The 24,494-nt window shown below is 42.2% G+C and overlaps 1 protein-coding gene across 6 annotated transcripts in view; it reads right to left on the bottom strand.

Annotated features, from left to right (window-relative positions):
• Astn2 (astrotactin 2) overlaps positions 1–24,494 on the bottom strand; it is a 1,043,712-nt gene that overhangs the window by 133,685 nt on the left and 885,533 nt on the right. The window lies entirely within an intron of this gene.

Here is a 24,494-nt window from a genome sequence, read left to right as displayed (position 1 = left end):
TGTTGAATACAAGACAGAACAAACAACAATATTTGAATTCTGTGGCCTCCCAGCTTTACCAGTCAGCCCCTCATCCTCAACATGAACAACTTGGGTGGGGAGACTCCAGCCAATAGTAACCTCAACACCCCAAGCCTGGTCTCTTTCCAATCTAGGACCAAATACTCAGCTCCAGCTCCACCACAACTGAGGGATGTTTGCACCCTCTAGATGGAGCAGGAGTTTCACCAACTGAGCCAAACAAGACTTATGGAGTTGAGGGGTAGACAGTCTATCCTCCCAAAGGAATTCATAGGGAGATAGCAATTGATCTCTTTTAAATGGAAAATGGAGAGCAAGTATCCAGAAAAGAAAACAGGAATTGTAAACCATGGAAATACATCTTAAAACTCCATTTGAAAAAATAAAACAACGAATTTTTAAAAACCAAACATTTGGGACCTAGGGTATAGCTTAGTGGTACAGAGCTTGCTTAGCATGCATGATACCCTGAGTTTCTTCCCCAATACTGTCCAAAAAGAAATATTCTTGCTCCTCTCCCCCTCGCCCACAGCCCAAGTGTTGTTTTCCCTCAACCCTGTCTCATGGTCTCCCCTGTCTATGGGAGAGCAGGGAGGACAGGCGTGCATGGGAGTGCACGGCCCATTCAGGCTTGATAAGAGGCTTTACAGAGGAAGTGGTGGGACAGAGGAATGCCATTTTCTAGTAACCTATAATGTCCCTTTCTAGGCAAAGTGAAACCTTTTTTGGATGAAATCAAACTGAAAACAGGTGATAGGGTCAAGCCTGGTGCAGCAAGCCTGGGGAGGGAAGCAGAAGGGAAACTCAGAGCTCAGGTATGATGTGCCTGTGACTTTGAAGGGTGACTTTGAAGGAGGCACTCTTCTCTAGACAAGGACTTTCTTCTCTCTAACTCAAGATGGCTTGTGCTCCTTTTGCTATGTTGGTCAGTGAAACAACCCACCGCAGCAGTTAGGAGTGAGAGCTAAAGGCCAATTGGGCCTGGTTTGAATCTCAGTGCTGTCTTTGGCTAGTTATGCAACTCATGACAGGTCACTGTATGTCTCTGAGCCTTGGTTTGCTCATGTAAAAGTCACAGATCTAGTACGTGCCTAATGGGGCATTTAATGACACAGCACATGCAGTTGATAAGTAAGCATAGCATAATTCTGGCATGACACTTTAATAATGTTTTCTGTTACAATTATCAATCAAAGCATAATAAATGAAGGCATATCATTGGGCCTCTCCTTTCCTTCCTAAGAAAAAATTAAATAATCCCAAATGTTCCTCCCAACTCTGCTGCTGCCCCAAAATACACAACAGATGGTACAGGATACAGGAAAAAAAAAAAAGATGTGTTACAGGACATGGAACCTGAGAAGAAAATTTGTTTCAGCCTAAACCCAAATTTGTGCTTACTACATTTTGTGTGTGTGTGTGTGTGTGTGTGTGTGTGTGTGTGTGTATGTGCATGCACATGCACATATGCGGATGCACATGCATGTGCTCATGAGTGCTATTGTCTTTGTGTGGTGTGTACACGTGTATGTGGGTTCATATGCACATGTGTATATATGTCTGTGGAGGCCAGAGGTCAATGCAGGAATCTTTCCTAATCAGTTTTCACCTTTTATTTTTTAATCAGGGTCTTACAATAAACATGAAGCTCATGGATTCATCTAGGCCAGCAGGTCAATAAGCTATCTCCACTCCCCACCCCACCCCCAACCCCGGGCTGGCATTACAGGCAAATGGACTGCCACGCCCTGCTTTTATGTAAGATCTGGGGATCTGAATTTAGATCTTCACACTTCTGCAGAACACACTTTATTGATTGAACTATTTCCCCAATCCTATGCTAACCCATGTTACTGTCATTTCTTCCTTTCTCTGCTTAGAGATTTCTGGAGAAACTCAAGAAGCCAGATGAACATCCCTGTCACCTCACTCTGCAGACAGCAGGATGACAGTGGAGGACTGCACCATGTGAGGGCAGAGGGTCTCACCAGGAACATAAGAAACCTAAATGCCGACAGTGGTGCTGAGTCTGATTCCAGACCCAGAAACTGGTGCATCATGGTCCTTAGGTGAAGGACTATAAGTTTAACAACCTTTGCAAGGTTCCCACTACAGGTGGGAGGATCAAAAGTATTCCTTCATGCCATCTACTACAAAGTCTCTTTTTAATTTTTATTAAATTTTATGTGTATGAGTGTATTGCCTGAATGTATGTAAGTGCACAAGGGTGCTGGGAACCGTACCCAGGTCTGCAAGAGCAGCTAATGCTCTTAACTACTGAGCCATCGCTCCAGTCCACAGAGTCTCATTTCATTGACTGTTATCACATCCACCTCTGTTGGTTCTTGCTTGAGTCTTACAAGCTTATGGAAATAATTATTCACATGTTGTAGAAATGCAGAGGTACTTTGAAGTCAGACTACTTGGTGAGTTTGGACTTTCTAACTGTGCTATCTGAACCAGGTGGCCTCAGCTTCTTCGCCTATAACATGGGTTTAACGATCCCTAATTTTTTCATTTTATTTTATGAGCTTTGAATCAGATAATGAGTATACAATGAAGCAAAGAAGTATATACATTAGATTTTTCAGCTAGTTCTCTCTTTCCTTTTCAGTACAAAAAGAACAAGTCTATACATTTCCCTACCCCTCCATTTCCTCATGGTATGAGTTTTACACTACATATCTCTGTCTTCCCTTAGACTGTATACTTTGAAAGATGGCTTTCAGTCTCTTAATTTTATATCCCAGTGTCTTGAAATGGTCTGGACCAGCTTGGCTGCTTGAGAAAGTTTGCTGATCTGAATCTATTTCACTGAAAATCCTGAGATTCCAAGAAGTGACTTTTATTTGGTTAGTTACATAACAAGCAAGATTTGCTTGAGTTCTGTACCATCCTGACCTATCCTGTCTTCTTTGGCAGGACAAGCTTCCTCAAGATCACTCAAAATTTGCCCTTTCATTTTTTGAAGTATACTTTTTGTTGTTGTTGTTGTTTTGGTCTTTTTGAGACAGGGTCTCCCTGTAGCCCCAGCTGTCCTGGAACTCACTATGTAGACCAGGCTGGCCTTGAACTCACAGAGATCCGCCTGCCTCTACCTCCCGAGTGCTGGGATTAAAGGCATGTGCCACCATGCCCGGCTGAAGTGTACTTTTAAAAAGACAGGATGAGATACGTATCCTGAAAGTTTTGGCAATCATTATTCTGCAAAAGGATGCCAGGGGAAAGTCAGACATAGACCATTCAAACTTGTTGATAACTAAGATGGGAAGAGTTGAAGCAGACCTCCCTGGAGATGAACTGGCAGCTGTGGGAGCTCAGGGAGATGTGGTTTGATTCCATTGCTCTGGCTGAGACTGAGGCCCAAACCTTGGCCCCAAGCTTACGATTCATTCTCCTGGGGTACCATTACCCACTGCTGTAGCCACTATGTGTAGCCTCTACAACAGTGCTCTTTGCTATCGTGACCTAGGCAGGGAGGAGCGAGGGGACCCAGCTGCACATTGTATCTTGGCTCTGTTCCTCCTTCCTAGAGTCTCCTCCAAATGCTAATTTTATTCACCGTCCCCTCTTTTCACTTTTCTCCCACCCTCTTCCTCTTCTCTTCCCCAGGTCTGGTCCTTCTTTTCTCCTATAGAAACATTTACTGAATTCCAAGAGCTTTGGATATATATGGACTCGTATCTGACAGTGTGTTATACAGGTGTGCTGTGTGAGTGGATGTCATTCAATGTGTTACCAGTACCTGTGTGTGCCTGATGGACTGGCATAGCATGTGGTACATACATTTTTACAGTATGCCTGTGGGGCAGGAGGTAGCTATGCTTATTCATCTCTGTTGTTTATCTGTGATATGCCTCCTGGGCAATCTTCTGTGTGTGAATTAAGAGCTCCATATTGTGTGCTGTGCTTTTAGCATTGTGTGTGTGTGTGTGTGTGTGTGTGTGTGTATGTGTGTGTGTGTGTGTGACTGTGTGTCTTTGTTATCTCTCCTTCATACATTGTAAATATCCCGAATGTCCCTATGGGGTAGAGTGTTTGCATGTGTTTGTATTTGTTTGTGTTTGTGCATTGTCCTTGATGTTTAGCTGTGCAAGATGACTGCTTTGTGTTCATTTGTGTGTGATGGGTTGCATTCATGTTGTGGTTCTGCATTATGTGTCACACACACACACACACACACACACTTGCCTGTATGCTGTGTCTGTGGAGGGTGTGTTGTTTTTGTTGTTTGTAGGTACAATGCTGATATTCTGTGTTTTCCCGGGGCCTCTGCCTCTGTGAGCTGTGTGTCTGAGTGTTTTTCCTGCCAGCCCTCCTCCCCTTCGGGTGCCCCAGCCTCCCTCCCTTCTTCCTCCTCCTGAGGCTGTGACTGCTCTCAGCTGACACCTCCGCTGCTCTGGCAACCCAAGAACAGCCTGGAGAAAGGTCAGCTGGCCGCTTTCTCCCTGTGCCTGCCTAGTTCCTTCCACCCAGTGTTGTGGTGTGCGAGCGCTCTCTGTTGGCTGTGTGAATAACAAACAGTTCTAGAACTAGGCTTCTGCTTCCCCACTCCTGATAATCCCCGGGGATTTCCAGCTTCCCCGATTAAACAGCCTTAAAAAGGAGAATGGGCAGGATCCCACATAAGCTGTTACTCAAAATGGCGAGACACTTTTGGGAATGACAGTGCTATTCAGGGCACTCAGATTTTGGGTACATAACGGATGCAGCCAGAGTAGAAGGCTGAGGAAGAAGGCTTCCCTGGCCACTTACTCAAGTCATAGCTTCTTGGAAATGAATCCCAAAATGTGTGCTAGCCCTCAAGCGAAAGGGCCAGTGCTCTCAATTTATATTCTGGTGAGTTAGGAGCTCAACTCTATATATACATGGTGACTTCATATGCTCTCCCTGGCAGGAATTTCCCAAGGTTTCAATTTCCCTTGTATAACCAGGACTCTAGGTTGAGACCTAGGGGTTCCAGGTACAGATTATGGGAGAGGTCAACTCTATGAGAAATTTCCAGGAGAGTTAACATAAGCAGATCAAAGGCACTCTTGTGGGAACAGGAATGGCTATGGGGGTACCAAGACTTCCTCAAGGTGTTTCTTAGCTCCTTACCTGTGAACACATATGGGAATTCATACACACACACACACACACACACACACACACACACACTTCAGGACAAGCATCATTTACTACTTTTTGACTTATAGAAGAAACAAAACAGAACTAAAAGGTACCATTTCACATAGAAAACATGGGTTTCACTGCATTCCTTTTACTGGTGATTAAAGAGGAGGCTCAGATTAGCAGGGACTGTTTCTGTAAACTCAGGAAGACAGCTGTAGTCAGACCAAAGAACCACTTGGTCCAACTCGTCCAGATTATTTTATAGACTATTACCTCCTATGAGACACTGATATTTATTCAAAGTAAATTTGAAAACTACAGGGTTAAATATAATAAAATTAAGCAGACTTCTTTCTCATGGTATATCTCAGAATATTTAAAATAAGAATATGTTTTATGAATTTCCAGAAAAAGGGAGAGGGGACTACACTCATTTTTCATTAAATATATACATAGTAGAATGTTTTTTCCCTCCAGAATCCTTTGGAAGAAAAATCTGTCCCACTATGAGGTCATGATTTTCTTTTGGCTTTTGTGCATAGGTTCTCATTTACCTGTATAGATTTGCACTGAGGTATGTAAGGCAAGTGTCATATGACCATGGTAAACTGAACATGGGAAAAAGGACTCAAAGATATAAAGTAGACTTGACCAAGTTACAACACTGATTACTGAAAGAGCAAAATAATCCCAAGTACCTTTCTCCAAAGCACATGAGCTTGTCACTTGACTAACTATGGATAAGCATAATTTACAGAAAGCTTAAAGTATGAATATATCCACAAGAGCTGTACAGTGCTCTTAGAGAGATCCTTAATATCATACATATAAAAGGAGAGAGGAGATGAATGTGTTGGCACATGCCTATAATTCCAGCATGCAGGAGACTGAGGCAGGAGGACTGCTACAAGTTTGGAGCCTCCCTAGGTTACATCCATAGTTAGTTCAAGGTCAGAATGGATTTCATAGTAGGACTACCTCAAAAAGAAAAAGTGAGAGAAAATGAAAGAAAGAAAGAAAGAAAGAAAGAAAGAAAGAAAGAAAGAAAGAAAGAGACAGGAAGGAAGGAGGGAAGAGAGGAAGGGAGGAAGGGAGGGAAGGATGGAGGGAGGGAGGGAGGAAGGAAGAAAGGAATGCCATACTTTGAAATAGGTAAACTGTGAGGGTCATGCCACTAATCTTCACACACAGGAGGCTGAGACAGTTGGATTGCCGATAGTTCAAGGCCAGCCTTGACTGCATAGTGAGTACCAGGCCACTCAGGTCTATGCAGTAAAATTCCTCTGTCCAAAAAAAAAAAAAAAAAAAAAAGTTAATGGGTAGTCAGTAGCACTGAACATCTGAGAACATCTGAGATCAAAGAACTCAACAGGAACCAGGATGGCCAGGGGAAGCTTTCCAGAGGAGGTGAATTTGAGCTATGCTTTGAAAGATAGAGATAACTTACTTAGATCAAGGGCCAGCAACTTTTTTAATGCAAAGCACCACATAGTAAATATTCTGCTTTGTGTGCTGTACAGTCTGTGTTGTAAGCACCAAGCATTGCCAATGCAGCATAAAAGGAGCCATAGATAACAGGTAAATGAAGGGAAATGGTTGGGTTCCAATACAACTTTATCTGAAAACAGGCAGCCAGTACATGGGCCATGGGCTACAGTTGGCCACTCTTGAGTATGAAGGAGAGAAGAGGGAAATGAAGCCTTTCTGGACTAAGAGAACACCTTTTTAGAACTAGTGAGCAACACACTCAAGGCAAGGCCACCAGCCTGACAGTAACTGTTCTGGTTCATTCATTCTCCCATCCCACCACACCCTCCCACTTCCATTGTGTTCTAAGCCCTGAGGGTTAGTTTACTGCAGCTACATGCAGAGAAAGCTGCTTGCTTTTGAGATAAGCTGAGTAAACAGCTCACTGATTTCAGTGGAAGTTGGTGCCTGGAGTTAAAGGAAGGCAGTTAAAAAAACAATAAGCCTACTTTCCTATTGAAAAAAGGGATTGAATTAGATATTTATGTGTATGTATGTATGTATGTATGTATGTATGATGTATGTATGTATGTATGTATTTCCTCTCAAAAAGACAAGTCCAGGGCTAAAACATTAGCCTGTCTCTACAGACAGCATGGACCACCTGTTTCTTTGCAGATGGTCAAGCCAATCTACAGTAGATTCTGTTTCCTTAGCTATAATTTACCAGAACAGCATCTCTGCTCTTTGGTCTCCAGTTCATGCCCCATATTGTTACCCCTTTGCATATTAAAATTCATTAGCTCCCCACTTGATATAGGATCAAAGTCAAGTGCCACAGTCCAGCACTCAAGGCAGTGTACATCAGATCTCTCTACTTCCTTTCAGTGGCCACTCTGCTACCCTACCCTTGTCTTGTGTTTCTCTACATCCTTTACAAGCACCAGCTTTCAGATCTTTGGACTTGCACTTACAAAACCTTTCTTTCCTCCGTTCAGCCAAGTCCCACCTTCAAGGCTCTACTCTTAATTCCTCATGCTTCTGAAGTCAGCCCATCCTCACTTTTAAATTATCACAACCCAGATACAATATTTCTTAGCAATGTCATTTTCCTTGGTTTGTTATATCTTTTCTATTTCAAAATGGATTGAATATTTAATGACCATAAAAAGGCAGACTTACTGTTTAAGACTCAAGCATCCTAGAATATATTATGAGAAAAATTGAGGAGGATGGTCAGATCCAAGAAAATGAACAGGATTCATCTTAAAGGGAACATAGCTGCTGGTGCAGCTGAGAAATGGGTCCTACCGAGAACTAGTAAGTGATGGAGCCAGAAAGCTGGCAGGGTCCAGAGCACCTTACATTCTGTAAGTTTCACGGTGTTTTGAATTATGCGTTGTCAGAGCAAAAGCAATAGATGGCATAGACCAGCTAAGTGCTTAGATTGGCCCATGATAGTTCAATCCATAAATATTTGGTACATTAATATAAAGCTGGTCATGGAGTCTCAGTCTGAGAAAGCGTCCCTCATTGAATTCCCTAACACAGTTCCTCTAGGAAAGGGACTACTTGAAACTACAGCAGAAATCTTAACAGGACTGTATAACTAATTCTTCGATCATTTCCCTCTTAGAACATTACCCATGTAGCCCTGCATGACTGCCTATGTACCAAAGCTAGGTGGGAGAACATGAATGGATTTTTTTCCCATGGTGCGTTGATGAGCATAGTTTGAAGGCTACAACAGGGTAAAGTCATCCACTTAGGTGTGGCTCTGACTAGGAGGAGAAAAGCTCAGGGCACAGGAAAAGGGGGGAAGAAAGGGGGGAGAAAATTCCAAAGTGCCATCCTTGTTCTCACACTGACCTTTTCAACCCAGGAAGCATTTTACAGAGTAGCTGAACTATAAGTTCCAATAGATCAAAAAGGTCATTTAGCCTCACCCTCCTAACTAACTACATTCAGGTACAATCTGACTTCACTTTGGATGTTCTCTGTTGCAACACTTCCTAGGTCCAGAAAACCCTGTGGAACAGGGTCTAGATGCACGTGCAGATCATGAAAAGTGGAAGGGGTCTATTCCTCTAAGAAGCAGTTACTGTGTCAGGCCCTGACCAGGCATGCTGCCTGTGGCATTTCATGTAACCCATGGGACAATGTTGTGAATGGAGTTAATATTCCTATTTTAGAGGCAAGGAAGCTAGGACTCAGGGATACTGAGTCATTCAACCTAATTACAAATCTATTATGTATCGAAGCTTGAATTCAAACTCAGGATGTTCTACCAAGTGGGGCCATGGTATTTTGGACAAAAGAGAGAAAAAACATAGAACTTCTGATCAGATGAAGAAAAGGCAGGATAACTGATGTAGTTCCACAGGGGGCTATGATAGAATGGGATGACCCTACTGGTTGCTGAGGCCTCAGGGAGAGCGTGAGAAGATGTCAAGCTGGGCCAAGCAGGCAGGAAATGCTTCGGGACAGGATTACTCTACACTGGCAAGGACAACCCAACCAGCTCATAAGTTGTTGGTTCTCTGTGTGCCTGTGCCTGCCCCATGATGAACATTTTGGGCATTCTCCACTTTTCTCCCCCTTTCCCAAGTCCCAAACAAAAGAGAGAGAGAATAGGGCTCAGGGGATCAAGAGTGCCTGGGCTTGATCCCATAATCACATAAAGCAAGCCCCACCTTGTAGCTGCTACCAGCCTTCCTTTGAAAGTCGCAAGGAAGCTCATCTCATCTCGTACTCTGCGTGACTATGAAGCACTTTCATCCTTTCAACAATTGTTCTCATCTCTGGGCTGGGCACTAGGGATACAGAAACAGTAACATAAACAACCGCAGTGGGGTTCTGTATGTCAGGAGCGCTGCAGCAAAGTGCCTTGTGCGCCTTTTCTTACTTATTGCTAACAACTTGTGAGACAGATGGCATCGTCACTCATGATTTACAAGTGTGGCCCTTTGGAGCTCAGAATGATAGTCCTAAAGTTGCACAAAGTAAGGGATGGGGCTGGAATTTGACATCAGACTCCAAGTATAGAACCTAAAGACTCTCAAGGCTCTTACTCTCAGTTCAGAAAGAAAGAAGAAACAAACAAACAAATAAATCTGGGAAAAGTGTTGTCTGTAAAGTGCTTGCTTTCCAAGCATGAGAACCTGAGTTTGATCCCCAGAACCCACCCAAAAGAAGTCAGGTATGGTGGTGCATGCTTGTAATCCCTGAGAAAACCAAGACAGGCAAATCCCTGGAGCTTGCTGGCTGGCTGGCCTAGCCTACACAGAAATCTTCAGGCCAGAGAGAGGCCCTGTCTCAAAAAACAAAGTGGGTAACTATTAAGGAATGACACTGTGTTTTCTTCTAACCTACACACACACACACACGAGTGTACACATACACACAGAGAAATACACACACGTACACTTTCAATAAGGAAGACAGGGAGTGTGTTTGTATGACCCAATGTAATGAGCTCTTTGCTTGTGACTCTGTAGAGTCCGAGTTGAAAGAGAACACAAAGCAAGACTACTAACTGTGGAAAAGTATTTTCGCTTGTGTTCAGTGCTGAACATCATACGTTGATCATCTCATTCCATTCATTCTTTTACTCTGTGAAGAGAGGATTCATAAGCCTATTTATTTTACAAGGGAGCAATTTGGACCCACAAGAGGTTGCAGAGTAGTTTGATCTAAGTTGCAAATCTAATTATTTGGGGATTTGCAAGTAAAACACCAAAAGTAATTGCAGTTGAGGTGGAGGCTCTTAGACGAGCAAGAGCATTATGGGAGACAGTTTACAGTTTGTGGTGGTGAGAAAGAAAAGGTGCTCAGAGAACAACCAGAAGTTGTGGGATACATGAGTTTAGAAGCTCTAGAAATTCTAAGATAGCTGGGCAAGTGGCTCAGAGGTAGAATGCTTGCCTATATGCAGGAGGTCCTAGGTTTCATCCTGGCACCATATAAACCACATTATTAAATGAAACTAGTAAATAATCCAATCAATAGTGGAAATGGAACAAGTATTTTTCAAATGAAGAAATACAAATGACCACTAACTATATGAGAAAAGTGTTCAGCACTCCTTAGCTACCAGGATACAAATCAAAACTATTGAGAAGTCTCATCTGACCCCAGTCAGAATAGCCATCATCAAAAAAGCAAGCAAGAAATGTCAGCATGATGGGAGTGTCATCAGTGTGGAAGTTCCTTGAAACATTAAAAATGAGCTAGGTATGGCCATATGCACCTGTAATCCCAGCACTCAAGAAGTGACGGCAGAGGGATCGAGAGTTCAGGCTACCCTGGGCTACATAGGGAGACCTTGTCACAAAACAACAACAAAGAATCAGCTGGCTGTAACGATACTAGCCTGCCCATGCTTATTGAGGTTTCTTCATAACACTCAAATTACTGACGCAGCCTAGATGCCTATCAGCCACAAAGGAAAAAAAGAAATTATATCATTTGCAGAAAAATTAATGAAACCATAGATCAATATATTAAAGGAAACACATCAATCCCACAGAGGTAAGTATCATGTTTTCTCTGATGATGTTAAAGTTAGGGTAAAAAAACCTAGGAGGGTCTGAAATGGAAGAGGGCCTACTCAGAAAGAAGGGCAGGGGAAAGGCGGACAGTGGAGGGTGTGTAAGGAAGAATGATAGAGAGGTATATATATGATCAAAGAAAATTATATGATGGGACTGAAGAGGCAGCACAGTGTGGTTAAGAACATTGGCTGCTCTTGCAGAGGAACTGGGTTCAATTCCCAGCGCCTACATGGCAGCTAACAACCATCTCTAACTCCAGTTCCAAGGGATCCGACACCATCTTCTGACCTCTGTGGGCACTGCACAACACGGGTACACTTAACATATATGCTAGCGATATACTCATACACATAGAATAAAACAAAAAATAAAATATAAAAAGAAAATTATATTAATGCATAGAAATATCATAATGAAAACCCTTAGTAAAATTTATGCACACTAATAATACACCCCTCCCTGAAATGGGGACATTTTAAAAGAGCTATAATGGGTTTTAAGATCCTCCTTTTAAACTGCAAGATAAAAAGTGAATCAAAGAGGCCATAGGGGTTGAGAGAGACTAGTTAGGAAAATGTTATAATAGCACAAAAGAGCAATGAAGGACACAGGGCCCAAGGTTAAAGGTTAAAGGACAGTATACTCAAAGTAGCATACTCAGAGATGACACGTCAAGGTTCAAAGACATTATTTTATTCCAAGTACTGACTTGGAAAACTGAAGCTCACAAAAGTAAGCTCCATTCATTATCAGAACTGGGACTCAAACTCTGGTCTCCTGATTCTGAGTGCTTACATCCTTTCCTCTAGAAGATTTTTGTTTTTGTTTTTCCGGTGGGTGGGGAGGGTGCGTGGGTTTGAGACATTATGGTCTCCCTGTAGCTCCAGTTGGCCTGGATTCGCTATGGAGATCAGGCTGGCCTCAATCTCACAAAGATCTACCTGCCTCTCAGTGCTGGGAGTAAAACTGTGCGTGATCACCATGGCCGGCCTCTTCTAGAATTCTTATACTCATTTTTAAAAAAATAGTATGAACTTTTAGCACGAACCGAACACACTCCTGCATCTTTAAAGCACATATTTAATTCCCACAATAATTAATAGATATACGTTTTATATACATCATTCTTAAATTATGAAATCAGAAGTTCAAAAGAGAAAAAAATATTGTTTAAGATCATGTTAACAGAAGTAGCAGAGCCAAGATTTGAACTTGGGCTATATGGCTTTGCCAAAACCTGTGTTCTTTCTACTTTACCATGTCTATCTCTGAAACAATATCCTTGCTTCTTCTTCCCCAAACCCTGTCCCAGCCAAAGCCCCAGCACATTTTATTTTAAAAAGTTGGGTTTTCAAATGGAAAAAAATACTGACTGAGGAAATATAGTATGTAATACATTCTTGGGTAAAGTTATTTTTGTCCATAGTGTTTCTCCTCTTTGGAAGAATTACAGAAGTTTCAGATCAGCAGAAATGCAGCCTGGAAATTTCATGCTTTAATAAGTTCCAAATATTTTTGTATTATTATTTACTTATTTTCTTAGGAAATAAATTCTACATTTGGAGTAAAAGAAGGACAAGAAGTGGCCACATTCACAGATCTTTATTCAGTCTCAGAAAGTAAGGCACCTGGAAAAACAACAGCTTCTACCATTGACCCTCTAGTCTCATCTCTAAGCCACTAGCTGGCTTAGTGGTCTCAGAAACTATCCTAGGAGAGTGGTGCTTTGGTCCCTATCTTAAAATGGGGTAACTGATGCTTAGAAAGGCAGAATAACTTTCTCAACATCACCTGGATGAAAAATGGATGGATCGTACTTCCAGGATTAGTACTCTGGATCCTGAAAATATTCAAACACATCCTCTATCATAAACTATGTTCTTTTTTCAACTGTAATCTTCCACATTTTCCGCTTCTCTTCCTTTTCCTATGACTGAATTTGTGCAGAGGCAGCTGATGTATCTATCACCAGGGTATGACATGAAGTTCACAGCAAATGTTACCTTCCAATATCTGCGGGTATTTCTCCCACGATCTTGCTTTCTGACATTTTGGTGTTAGAAAGTCACTGTGATGAGGGAGTGGGAAGAATGCTCAACTGAGTCAGACCTTGGGACTAAACCAGGCTGTGTTACGTCGTATGTGGCCATTTAGGTAAACCATGCCCCACGCTGACTAGCAATCTCATCACCCCTAAATGCAAAAGTTAGACGATACCTAGGAACTTCTCACAAGCCTCACAGTTTAGGATGTGACCAACTCGGGAATATGTATGTAATAAATTCTTACAGCAAAGTTGAACATATACAGAACAAAACAGGCAGAGGACTAGACTGGGAAGAGAGGAAGTAATGAAACTTGTAATACAAGATCTGTAATGGAAAGTACTGTAGACCGCCCAAGGTGACAACTCTGTCCTCTTGTCCAGAGCCTCAGTGATCAAGGACTAGAGAAATATTACCTAGGGGTCAGGTCCAATCTGAGGTACAAATGGAAGCAGAAGAAAGCTGGTGACAAATCATTCTGAATGTCCCGGAGACCAGCCTGTATTTTCAAAGCTTCTCTTCGTAGATCAGTCCAGTTGGTAGCTTAGGACAGCAGAACCAGCTTAGCTTTTGCCCCTTCCTCACTGCCATTTTTCATATGAAAACCATAAAAGATCCCAGAGATGGGAAGTGTGCTTAATGGGTTTTTTTGGCACCAAGAAATTAATCTTTTTTAAACCAAGAGGATTTTTTTTTTCCTAAAGATCTTTGGCAAACAGGAGCTAAATTGCTTCCAGGCCTCATGAAAGGTATTTTGTGCAAACGAGGTGTGATTTACACTTCCTTTAATTAGTCTGAACCCTGGAAAAACAGAGAAATAATAGAAAACAAGAGCTATGTAGAAAACAAGTCCAAACAGCCCTAAAATAACAGTTTTGTAAAAGCATCAGTTGAGGGTGTTAGAAAGAGACCAGCAACAAAACAGTCCTTCTAATTCTGAGAGTGGAGCAATTACAAGTGAATTGAAGGTTTGTCAGACGTCTTTCCCTGGGGATGGGGGTGGGGAGAAAGTTTGGCAGAAGGAGCTTCAGTGTTCTCAGAATGAGTTTCAAATTCTGGTTGACCTTCCTTCCGTTAGGCCTCAGTCTTTTCCGAGGGCATTTGGGGTCTAGGAAGCCAGAGAGTCAGGGAAGGAAGAGCTCTGCTTGCAATCATGGGCCAGCAAGCTTGCCTCTGAGCTGTGCGGTGGAAGGGACTTGGCTTCTGGAATCTCAGACTTGGGTTCAAATGTTGACTCTGCCATTTTTTTCACCAGAGTGGCAGACCGTGGACACTCAAATCTTCAGTGTGTTGGTCACTGTCTTCTGTTGAAGTCTTTCTCTCCTGGCTGCACTGTCCCCACTTTGGCAGCTCTCCTACCATGTCTCTCTTCCTCTGCTTCACTTTCATTCTGAAAAAAGATGCTCTCCTAGTCTGTCTCTGACCTTGTGTGATGGTGCAGTTGTGATCATTGTTTTTCACTCACTAGTCCCATAATTAGCTCACTTAGAGTTTACAATAATCTTTGAGCTCCTCCACACAACAGTCCCAGAAGTTCTTCTAGGAGTTTAAGTTTATGGGGACTGTCCTAAACACAGCAAAAACTAGTCTCAGGGCAATTCTTATCTTTACAACAAATCCTATCAGGGAAATTCTTATCTTAACAACAAATCCCATCCTTTCTGACTGTTCCTCTTTGGGGAGGTGGGGGAGAGGGTCATAAAATTGCTTGTATGGCAAAATGAATGGACTGGTCAAACCCTCATTTTGCCTAAGCCACAAGAATAGTTTCTCTCACACTCTTGTTAGAGATTAAACTCAGGGCCTTGTGCAAGTTTAAGATGTGTTCTACCACTGCACTGTAGACTCAGCCCCCATAGGAACAATTGCATTTGATCTTGGGGAAAGATTAGGGCAATTATGCATTTATAATTCCATTGTTCATACGTGAAGAATAATGAACCAGAAAATATGGGCACAATTCCCAGCTCTACCTCTAACTCAGTGCCATTTCTAGGATCAGTCCCTTCTTGTCTCCAGGGCTTGGTTCTCTCACTAAGCAAGAAAAAGGTTGAGGTATATGAGATACACAGGCCCTGGAAGCTCTAAGGGTTGCAAGACTGTATTAAAAGCCATCTAGACAATGGTGGGAAGATCCAGGGATTCTCTTTAGCAGCAAGTAATAATGGCTGACAGTTACTGAGCACCCCTTATGTGACACACCTGAATGCTCACACTAAGAATTAAACTAAGACCACCACCACCCATCCCCAAAAGGAGAAAAAGAGATTGCACCACTGTCTTATAGCTAGTAAATGATATAGTGGATTTCAATCCTCAGGGTGATTCTCAGCCTGTCACAGACACCAGTCTCTCCACCTATCCAGCAATGGTTATTGTTGTTTATTACTGTGCATTTATTTGTTCACTTGTTCATTTATTGATGCTACAAACCTTCCCTAAGAATATTCTCTGTGCATAAAACTATATAAACACAAGTCGGCGTGAGTAAAGATCCATGAGGAAGCTTACCGTTTGGCTCACAATTTGATCACTACGCTATGAAATGTTATCTTTCTCTCCAAATTAACACTATGACCAGGTTTATGATCCTTCTCAAACGTTTTCAAAGGCTGTCCTTTGCCTATAGAATAAAATCAAAACAATTTAGGCCATTCTCTAATCCCTCTGTAAACTGGCCCCTGTCCTGTCTCTTGTCAATCTTACTCATCCAACATTTAAGTGCTTACCATGCGCCAGACGCTGTACTAGCCTAGGAAGTTGAGTGATACAGACTTAGTTTCTGCTTTCCTGGGGCTTACGCATCTTTTAAAAAAATATTTTATTTACTATTTTTATTTTATGTGTATGCGTGTACTGCCTGCATGTAGGTAAGTGCACCCATGTCGTGCAATGCCTGCGGAGGACAGAAGAGACTGTCAGATCCCCTGGAACTAGAGTTACAGACAGTTGCTACCTACCATGTGGGTGCTAGGATTTGAACCTGGGTAATCTGCAAGAACAGTCAATGTTTTTAACTGCTGGGCTATCTCTGCAGCTCCAACTCATCTTAATCAAATCATCACACTGATAGAGAATTAGGCATTCCTTTAAATTTGAAGTTGTCCTGTCCCACCAGATGCAAGGTCACTAATTCCCACAGATGTGGTCAGTCCAGGATACATACAATGATATAGTTATCTTTTGACTCTTTACATAGTCACTTAACCTTCAAAAATACGCTTTGTTCTATTAATAAAACAGAAGTATCTACTTCTGAAAAGAGAACATGTTTGGTCCCATTAAATATTTCTTTTATTTCAAAATAGATTTTTACCAATAGGTTAAAACTTCACTGAGCCTCAAGTTAATTGTTTTCTGTTTATGTCCCTCACTCAACTCTAAACTTCAAGAGGGCAAATTTTTATCTATTCTTGTTCACCAGTGCAATTCTATCATTTTGCCTGGCAAACTAGAGACATTCAGTAGATGAAGAGTTTAGATCGAATCATCCATAACTACATGAAACCTAATTAAAAATGAAACTGTCATAGATTCCCACCTTTTTGTTCCCTGCTTTTCTTTCTTAGTTTAAGATGAGGAAAGAGGGCCTAAGAGGAAAAACTTCCCAAGTACCATAGAAAAAGTTGTTTAACTGAAGCCAGAGCCATAGGGAACCTCACATCCTGTGCTCTGCTATGCTACGTCCAGTCACAATCCTTGAGTGTTAAATGACAGTGAGTTAGGACGGTGAGGTCCCTCAGTGGGTAAAGGCAGCTGCCAAGCCTGATGATCTGAGTTTAATCTCTGGGATCCATGTGGTAGAAGGAAAGAACTATCTTCCAAAGTTGTCTTCCGACTTCCACACATATACCGGGGCACTCACATACTCACAAACATACAAACAACACACACACACACACACACACACACACACACAAATTAAATGCTAATAAAAGAAAAAGAAAGAGCATAACTTGAGGTAGACACAGTTCCCCAGTGATTTTTTTGTTTGTTTGTTTTTTGTTGTTGGTTTTTTTGTTTTGTTTTGTTTTGTTTTGTTTTGTATTTTTTGGTCTTTTTGAAACAGGGTCTCTCGATATCTCCAGCTGGCCTGCAACTCACTATGTAGACCAGGCTGGCCTTGAACTCACAGAGATCTGCCTGCCTCTGCCTCCCAAGTGGTGGGACTATAGGCGTGCACCACCACACCCCGCTCCCCAGCATTTTTTGTGGGTGAATTTACCTCAGAGACTCATGGAGCAGGACGTTTCCAGTCAGAGGAGCCCATCTTCATTGGAAAAATTCTTGCCTACCCCCAATCAAGGCCTCTGACTGAGAAAAAACACTCATCACTCTCTCTAACCCAAACTCTCCAAAACATCACTTCCTATTATGTCTCAATAACCAAATTTAACCCACCAGCAGCTCAAGATTAGATCTGTGAGCTCATGAAGGCTCAGTCACTCAATTAAGAAGAAGGAAAACCTGATCCTCTCCAAAGTGACGTGAGATATAATTCAGTTGCTAGGATCCTATCTCGCTCAGAAAGGAGCAGAGTTGCTGGGAGAGAATGGGTGGGCCATTCATTACAGGGAATTTTTCAGGGAATTTGAGAGATGTGGCCCTCTAGACCTCAGTGTTCCAGGGACCAGAAAATGCTGGAGGTGAGACCCAGGCTTTAAGAGGGCCTGGTATCAATGATGAACTTTATACTATAGCCCAGAAATGCCAGCTTTGAAAACATACTGAATTAGGTTAATTCAGGGTGTGGAAAAATTCCTCTTCATAACAAGTCCCTTTCCTCCTTTGGGCCTTCATTTCCACATTCTTCAAGTAGGAGCTGAGGAAAAACTGACTACAGTAATATATGAAGCCTTTTCCAACACCTCTGCCCTCTGGCCTAGCTAGACAAAGTCAGGCATACCAGAAATGGCAAGGCTTCTGATAGAATTGGGTTCAAGATCCAGCTCTACCATGGGCAAATGGTTTTTCCTAACAGTATCCATTTTCTCTTTAAGCTGGTAAGCATAAGAACTTTCAGCTCACAGAAATGCCTTAAGGATTTGAGGAAGGAAATCCAATGTCCTTTGCACAGAATCTGTAGTGCAGATGTATAGAGTAAATGGGAATGATTATCCAAGAAGTTCTTTGTGTTTGGGCTAATTACTCAAGAATGTGACCTTTATGAATCAAATTGTGATAGAAATGTTGAGTATAGGAAGAAGCTATGCTCTCAAGTTAGAGATTCTTCAAACTCATGAACAACTGGTTGTCTACCAGAGGCCACCAACCAACAGTTGGAGCAATCTGCATTTCCTAATGTAACTCTGTTGCAGAACAAGCAGTTCTCAAGCCAGCTTCTGCCATTCTTTCCCACGTGAAAAGATATGAGGGGCCTTAGCACAGATTCAGCGTCAAAGCACTTGGAGTAACTTCTGCTGATAACTGAGCCAGGCAAATCATTTTCAGCCATAGGTATTACTACCCCTGTGCCCTGCAAGATTTAAGTTTTCACATTTATATGCTAGGGATGATGATACAAGCTCCTAGGACTTGCTGAAAGGCTTGACTGATTACCAAAAATCCCTGCACAGTGGCTAGCTGGCAATAAGAACAGTAGTCCTTAGCAGTTGGGTACCAGCTGTGTGTCTTTTTAGCCATATGTTCTCAATTAAGTCACTTCCCCTTTCTGACCTTCCATACACATATCTGGAAGATGAGTCCAAGGATACTTCACATTATAAGACTCCTGCAAGCAACTGATGATGTACAATGTACAGTGTACAAAAGGCATCTTTACAGTGAAATACATTGCTAAGAAGCAAGAGATGCTCATTTGCTTCTTGTGTGAATGTGTGTGTTGGGTGGTGGGTGTTGTACATATGCCACAGCGTGTGTGTGGAGGTCAGAGGTCAACTTCAGGAGTCAGCTCTCTTCTTCCACTGCATGGGTCTTAGGGACTGAACTTAGATCATCAGTCTTAGACACAAGTGCCTTTACCCACTGAGCCATCTCATTAGCCTGAATCTCATGCCCAGAATCTCTCTTTTATCCTAGTCTTAGAGAGACTAACATCCTTGGAACAAGAATGTGAATGTGTCATTCTCACTTTTGCCCCATGAAAAGGTCACCATTATTATTATTTTGCTTGCCATTTGTCATGACCTGAGGGGAAACTGGCCAGATTGTTGCCCTTAGTTCAGAGTCTTACTACAAAATTAAAACATCACTCGGAAGTTTAAAGAGACAGCTGAAGAATGAGACACTGGTCAGAAGCCATGCCAAGAATATATAACCTCTGCTTTCCAGAATCCTATAGGACCATGGTCATTGAGAACTCCTGCTTTAACACAAAAGGAAAATTCAGCTCTGCTTGAGATGAAGTTCATGCCCAACATTAGCGTTAAAGCCCAGAAAAGAACTTTCCAAAATTGTGAACTTCTATTCAAAGACCAGCTTTTGTTTGGTTGTAAGCTGTTAAACACTTTAGCAATGTAGCTGAAGATATATAAACAGGACATGGCCTGGTATGTAACTCAGGGAAAGCGTGCATGCTTAGCATGCAAGAAGACATATGGGCTCAGTCACCAGCATCAAAATAATTCATCAACAAATGAACAAATTGATTAAATTAAAAGTTCAGATTGATAATGTCTGGAAAAAAAGACTGTTTAGTCACCAAGCATAGTTAGTTAGGGCAAAGACAGTAGACAATTCGGTGATTGTACCACAGTTTCCGGGGCACGGGTATCTCAGAACCTGGAATCTTAACAGCTCCTAGGGCAGGAATTAGGAATGACTTCCCAACAGGTATAGATACAGTTAAAGTTGCAACAGACTTTGACCTATGATGGGTTAAAACTGTACACCTCTGGACCTTGGATATGCTAATCTCTCAGAACAGCAGTGTCCATCAATGAACCGGAGCATCTGGAACTGCTGAACATTATTACACCAGGAAGTTCAGTAAGCGGCAGCCTTATTTCCGGACACATTCATGCCGATTTTCTAATGGAAGAATGTCAGCAAAACGAACAAATTTTACGTGTTATGTTCATACCTCAATGTTTCTTTTATGAGTGGCTGACACATATCAGGCAGACATAGGCAACAGAAATAAAGGAAGAGATAGGATCCTCTGAGATCTCGGTTAGCAAACACAGGCTTCTAAAGGAACTTATACTGCACTGGTTCAACATTTTGCTTTTCTTTCAAAATAAGAAAACTCGGTTCCAGAGAATTGATTTGGGGAAGTAATGTGAGAGAAGGTCATATAATTCTACATTTATAGAAACAATATCTAAAATGGACAAGTATTACTTAGTACATGAGATGGAACATGAAGATAACTCTTCTGAATGAATGTTTCATTACCAACCATACCCAGGGACGTGACGCCACAGGAGCATCTGGTTGCATTAAGACAGGTAAGGGAATAAAGTGTTAGGTCTAAAGTATCAAAGAATTGAATATGTAGTTAGATGAAACACAATAAATAGCTTTGGAACAAATGACTGATAACACAGAAACCTGGATTAGTAGATGTTTTTAGTGTCACATGCATGTGTGCTCAGTGTCTCTCAGAGATAATCTCCTTCCCTGTGGATTATAAAAGATTTCCAAGGCTTCCTGATGTCTTGAAGGGAAATTACATCAGATGTCTCAAGTGGGTCTTTGCTCCTTTGCCGGTAATCCTTGCCACTACCACATGATGCTGCAGTTGATAAAAGGGTCCTGTATTGCTCTGTGCTGTATTAGCACAGGGGGAGGCATTATACAGATTCACAGTCTAATATCCCAGCTCCCAAGTCTGCTCTGGTAGCACAGCTTCTTACACCTGATACACCTGTGAGTACGGCCAGACCTGTGGGTTCCCCAAACCTAGTACTCCCTGCCTGCTGTCGCAGTTCCCAGACTTGCTCAGATCATGAAGCTCCATGCACTACCACCAGTGGGACCTGTGAGTTTCCTCGCACTAGCATCTCCTGTCCACCACCCCAGTGCACTCTCCAGATCTGTGAGTTCAACACAGTCCCAGTGTTTTCCTTCCTCAGCCCCCTCCCTGGGGCCTAGCTTGGGTCAGGCAACTTCTCACTGGCACTCCTTGGTCAGTTCTATAGATCCTCACCTGCCCTTACAGGCATTCCCACACTTCTAGGTATAGCTAGAGTTATGCAACTTGTCCATCATCTCAGAGACCCAGTCAAGAGTTATATCTGCATGTTTTCTTGGTTACCACTGGATTGGAACTGCACCTGTCCCTCTATTAAAAAATGAAAACAAAAACAAAAACAAAAAACCCCAGCAAGAAAACCCATTTACCCCTGTCCACCACCCCAGTGCACTCTCCAGATCTGTGAGTTCAACACAGTCCCAGTGTTTTCCTTCCTCAGCCCCCTCCCTGGGGCCTAGCTTGGGTCAGGCAACTTCTCACTGGCACTCCTTGGTCAGTTCTATAGATCCTCACCTGCCCTTACAGGCATTCCCACACTTCTAGGTATAGCTATAGTTATGCAACTTGTCCATCATCTCAGAGACCCAGTGCAAGAGTTATATCTGCATGTTTTCTTGGTTACCACTGGATTGGAACTGCACCTGTCCCTCTATTAAAAAATGAAAACAAAAACAAAAAACCCCAGCAAGAAAACCCATTTACCTGTCAGGCAGACCAGTCACCTATCAGCCATCCAGCTCTTCCTGGTATGCCAGGACTACATGGGGTCTGTCCTGGAATCTCAGGTTCAGAACTTGCACCTATCCCTAGCTTAACTGAGTCCACATCTTACACCTCATTCACACATCAACACGGAGTGGCCCAAAGATTAAATACAAAACACCATTCACCTAAGCCACAACCTGACAAGTTGGGGTAACAGAAAACAAAGATGAAAATGCACATTCAGCAGACCAAATCAGCTATCCACACCAAGAAACACCACTAACTACATATGATCAGATGTCTAGGTCCTATCACAAAAACACAAACATGAATAACCGAGACAACATATCTCTTCAAGAAATTAGCAGCCCATCATAAGGTGTCCTGACAAAATAACCTACCTAATGTGCAAAACAATGATTTCAAATTAGAAATTGTAAATATGTTCAAGGAACTCAAAGAGAATATGAATAAATGCCTGAATGAACACTGGAAAGTAAAATCAATTGAATGAGAAACAATGCAAGATACTAAATCAGAATTCAATAGAGATAAAATCTCTGAAGAAAAGCCAAATAAAACTGAGATAAAATTCGAAATGAAAAACTCAGGAAGTCAGACAAAATGCTCTGAAGAAACTGCCACTGACGGATTGTATTAAGAGAAGAAAAAGTGTCAGATCTCAAAGACAAAGTCAAGGAAATGGATCATTTGGTCAAAGAAAACGTTAAATCTAAAACCCAGGAACAGAACATCCATGACTTCTGTGACACTATACAAAGACCAAATCTGTGATTCACAGATAGAAGGGGGGGAGAGAAGGGGGAAGAGGAGGAAGAGGAGGAGGAGGAGGAGGAGGAGGATAAGAACAACAAGGACGAGGATGAAGATGGGGATGAGGATGACAATGATGATGAGGACAAGGAGGATTTAAGAGCCAGAGATGATCAATGAATACAAGGAAACCCTGCTATCTAGAATCCACAGGATAATTGAATGTATGAACCCACAGTGCTTGTGACAGCATGCACAAGACCTGTGCAAGCTGCATCCAAATAAAAACTCATCATGGATAGAAGTGAGCAAGAAACTCCAGGCCTAGCTGAGGATTAAGTGGCAATTGATAGCTCCTGGGAGAAGAGTCACTTTTCTTTAAGGATGTGAAACCTGGTAGGTTGACCAGACTCCATGGAGGTACTCATACACAATAGCAGTTAAGAAACACAAATTAGACTTAATAGACTTTATAAAAAGAAAAGTATTAAGAGAGGACATGCAGTTGCGGGTGATACAGTGGAGTGGAAATGGGGGAGGGAGTTTGAATATGATCAAAATACATTGTATGATGACATTCTCAAAGAATTAACCACAATATTTTTAAAGTAAATTCATTACTTTAAATAAAGAAGCATTACACAGAATACAGTAATCCTTCACTATCAGCAAGGCCACACTTAAGCACTCAAGTCTCCAAGTGCTTAATTAATGTTTTCTGCTTCACTCTCAAGTCATATGCCAAAGGTATCTGCAAAATGTGGCCTTGGATTGGATATACCACAGATTTCCTCATCCTCCATCCCAAAGATCTCTAGATGTTGGGACAATTTTAAGCTACTTGAGAGGATCTTAAACTCGCAAGGGAAAGAGATTAGGACGTTCTATCCTTTTCTCCCCAACAGCGCTTGAATTTATTACCAGATTTTCATAACTGCTCCTCAGAGAACTTTGAGCTTTACATATTTATGGAGCGGTTGATGAAGGGGTTGCTTTTTTCATCTCCCAAGATAGCTCCTAAAAATCTACTGGCTTTTACCTTTATATAACTGAAAGTCCATTCACAAGAGCCTTTATTGACAAAGTTCTCAATCATAGGCTATTGTGCTGGATAGCTTTATTGTCAACTGGACATACCTGGGTTGAGGGAGCCTCAACTGGGGAATTGCCTCCATTGGACTGGCCTGTGGCCATGTCCATTGGGTATCTTCTTGATTGAGTGATGCGGGAGGGCCCAGCCTACTGTGGGTGGTGCCACCCCTGGGCAGGTGGACATATGTTATATAAGAAAGCAGGCTGAGTAGGGGCCAAGGGAGCAAGTCAGTAAGCAGTGTTCCTCCACAGCCTGTGCTCCAGCTCCTGCCTCCAGGTTCCTGCCCTGAGTTCCTACCTTGGGCTCCTTGATGAACTGTGACCTGGGATATGTAAGGCAAATAAACTCTTTTCTTCCCAAGTTGGTAGTGGTCAGAGTGTTTTGTCACAGCAATGGAGAAACAAATTAGAACAGAAATTGATACCAGAGAGTGGGGCATTGCTGTGACAGACCTGACCTTGGTGTTTTTAGGAGGATTGTGGAAATGTTTGGAACTTTGGGATGGAAAAGCCACTGAGTGCTCAGAGTTTGTTTCTGTGGAGCTTGGAATAGTTATGCTAAGAAAGAGTTGTAGACAATGGAAGCCTGGCTTGTGAAGCTTCAAAGGGAAATAGAGACAATCAGGGCTGTTTGTGTGATATTTTGAATTGAGACTCTATGGGTTCTGGTCAGCCAGGGCTGAAGAATCAGCTGTGATTAAGAAGAGACCAGAATCTGAAGTAAAACCTTTGCTTTACTGGGACAATTGATGCTGGTTAGCTGGGGCTGATGTGTAAGTAACAAGA

The sequence above is a fragment of the Nannospalax galili genome, unplaced genomic scaffold (genome assembly GCF_000622305.1).
Source record: "Nannospalax galili isolate Female #2095 unplaced genomic scaffold, S.galili_v1.0 scaffold34, whole genome shotgun sequence".
In the NCBI taxonomy this organism is placed as follows: Eukaryota; Metazoa; Chordata; class Mammalia; order Rodentia; family Spalacidae; genus Nannospalax; species Nannospalax galili.
Note: the sequence above shows the minus strand (reverse complement) of the source record. Positions and strands in the feature narration are given on the sequence as shown.